Raw genomic sequence first — 3,449 nt, forward strand, 5'->3', positions numbered from 1 at the left:
AATTTGCCAACAAACCCTAATGTGGATTTTACCAAGTTGTGAGATAAACAGTTCTTTGGGGTGAAAGTGTAAGTGTTAAGACAGACATTATTAGCCTTTGCACTATTTTAATTAGTTAATAACTAGCTGATATTATTTAAGTCAAATGGATAAAAAATATATGCAAATACACTTGCTGGATAAGAACTTCTGGGTAGTTATAAACACAACTAACTACTACTAAAAGTAATTATTAAAATGAAAATTCCTTATAAAAGGAGAGATCTAGAGCAATTTTAGTCTTAGAACACGTCAGAAGTACGAAGGAATTTCCGTTAGTACAGGTGGACTTGAGGAAATCACTAATGGCTGACTTACAACTGGCCCCTGAGATCACCACAGAGAAGTGGAGAACACCAAGGCACAAAGCCGCTAAAACCATTCTAATGTGGAGAGGTTAGGGCTGGAAGTAAAGATAGACTGTAGGGTGGATACAGTATAAATAGAGCACTGTTCTTGTTTCATCACCGTGTATCAAAAGCTTTTGAAAACTTTAACACTGGCTGGCTAGTGTAGTCTTCGTCCTTATGTAGAAGGCAGCAGCACCAGCAAGGACACTGATAAAAGCCATAAAACAAGACCTAGGAAAGAGATTTGGTCTTCTACTCTTCCAGGGCATTGGGAGGGACCGTCTTTCCCTGGGTGCACTTTTGTAATTTTGGAGTCCTACAGTAGTTCTGTGGACCTGGTTGAATCCTCTTTCCTGGAAATTAGGACAGAGGAAAAAACTGAAAGAACTTTACCTTCATTGCAGAAATAAGGAAAGGTTGATTCATTTTGTTGAGAGATTAATTTTTGGTTCAAGGGGATGAACTGAAGTTCACATTGCAAAATTGTATTGAGTAGCAGCACATTTTGAATATACCAAGTATAACCTGTCTGACAAACCTGGAAAGAAATACAGCTGAGCATAATTTAAAATGAGGAATAGAAAAGGAGGTGATTATATTCATTCACTTGTGGGATCTGCTTGGACACATTCATATTCATTTCAATGACAATATTATTTTCAATACTCCATGTTCTGTTTGGTGCCTTGTGAAATCTGCCTGTACTTTCATTATGATTTCTATTATTTTGCCTCCTTAGTCAAGTTAAATATCTTTATCTTCTCTTTCAGTTACTTCTACTATTTCCAGCTTTTGAGTTCCTAACTCTTACTGTTTACAGCAGTGGCTGACTCTTACTCATAGTGATTTATTTCCTCCTGTGGTGCTGTTCTGGGATGGGGTTGTTTTGTTTATGGGAGTCTCTTATGCCCTGAGTTGTGAAAGCGTCCTTTCAGAGCAGTTACACATTTGTTTCTGCCAGGGTTCTTTGACTCTTAAAGATCTGGGTACATTTGTAAATGATTGTTTCTCAGTTTGTGGTTCCTGAATTATACAGATATTGTAAATTTATATCTGTTGCAGGTCTGGGGTTTTGATTGCTCAGGAGTAATCATTTGTTTTATTCTCCTATCCAGAGCTCCAGGCAAAGAACAAATTTCCTTGCCTCTTACCCAGGCTAGTAGGTGGAGTTTTTCCAATCCCAATGACTGGCAGATCTTTAAGGCTACAGGTTTTACCTAAGGGCCTAGTTCCAACTCCTCTGACTCAGTGAAGCTCAAGGGCCAGTGCTTGTGCATTAGAGCCCAGCCACTGGCTTCTGAGCCCTATAGCCAAGTATAAAATAATTGTTGGAGGGCTGCCTGTCAGTGCCTGCTCTTCAAATTTTCAGTTTGTCTCTGGCACTTAGAATTTTCTAAGTGTTTTTCGTTTTTTGTTACCATGCTTGATATATGGTTTACATGCCAATAGTTATGTTTTACCCAGTATTCCTATGAGTTTATAAAGGGAATTTTAGTCAACCAGGCTAGAGGAGGTCTTCCCATTGACCTTTTATGAAGCACATCAGGGATCTTTGTTTTGCTCCCGCTGAACCTTGCTTTCAGATTCTCACATTCCACATTCAAATTAGCTTTTCCTAAAAAACAGAGAAAGATGTCTGGTACTAGCGCTTAAAATACTTTCATTCACTACTCATAAAATCCAGTGTCTATGTACTTATTTCACATTTGTTCAGTTTTTCCAGTTCTCCTTGGCTTTTATCACATCCACACTGGTTAATAGTCAACGCTACTCATCTCATTGCTCTTCTGCTTTGCCACACCCCTTCATTATAGGAGGATTATTCATTCCCCTTTCTCAAATATCATTCTCATTTCATTGTTCTCCCTCTCACAGTGGTTCCTTATTACTTTTATTTCAAATCCACAACATCTGCTTGACCTTCCTCCATTGGTTTCCTTTTACTACCAACTCAATTCTTAACTAGATTTCACTCTTAGATTTTTTCCCACAAGATCTGCCCCTCTGTAATCAACGTTTCCTCTCTGTTACATTATTCAAATTCCTACTTAAATTTCTACTTCAACAATACTTAGCCACCAGTCTCTGCCCTCTCTAATGTCCTACAAAATATATATGTTTCTGTATCAGAAATATGATATCTCTTTACTCTGTATAAACTTGGTGAAAATTGCCTACAGAATTAATTCTAACCTCTTTAAGGTGGCATGCCTGGCCTTTCATAATTTATTCTCAACCTGCTTTCCTAGACTCATCTCCTGCAGCTTCTTCCTTAGATTACCATGTCATTTGTTGTTCACTACTGTAAACCAAGCACCAACCAATGACAAAAAAAAAAGTGTTCGATAACTTTTTAAATGGATAGATGAATGAATATGAATTCAATAGGCATTTATAGAATGCCTACCTTATTCTGAGAATTGTACTATGTTCTGGGATACAAAGATGAATAAGATGTGGGCCTGTCCTCAAGGGAGTCCTTAGTTGAATAGAGATGACATGTATAAAGACATTAACCAGAGGAAGACTGAAAGGCATTATAAACAGAATAGATCACACAGGCAAGGGCATAGAAGATATACATAATGTATGAGGCAAGAAGTAGCAAGATTTAGTGTAGGAGATGCACAGAAGCCAGATTATGGAGCATTTTATGTGCCATCTTAAAGAACTTTTTGTCATCCTTGAAATATTGATGTTCTCTTCTTTGTTATCTTCTTTGTATCTTTGCCCATGCTGAACTTGAAATGCTTATCCTTTCTCCATATCTACCCCCATGTGTATTTCTACTGATACTTCTAACCCCAAATCTTATCCATTTCTGGGTGACTTATTTGCAACCTCTTCTGTAATCCCTTAACCCTTTATCCAGACTTTTCTTCTGACCTATATTCCTATTGTGACATATCTTTGTGACATAGCACATAGTAGACAATATTGGTTGAATATGAATAAATTTAGGAGATTTGCTTGCTGCTTTCTGATCAAGGGAAAGGGAAAGAATAGATTTTAAAAATAAAGACTTGGAAAATATTGGATTATATGACATAATCCACAAAC

Source organism: Lipotes vexillifer, unplaced genomic scaffold, assembly GCF_000442215.2.
Source record: "Lipotes vexillifer unplaced genomic scaffold, Lipotes_vexillifer_v1.1 scaffold1035, whole genome shotgun sequence".
Taxonomy (NCBI): domain Eukaryota; kingdom Metazoa; phylum Chordata; class Mammalia; order Artiodactyla; family Lipotidae; genus Lipotes; species Lipotes vexillifer.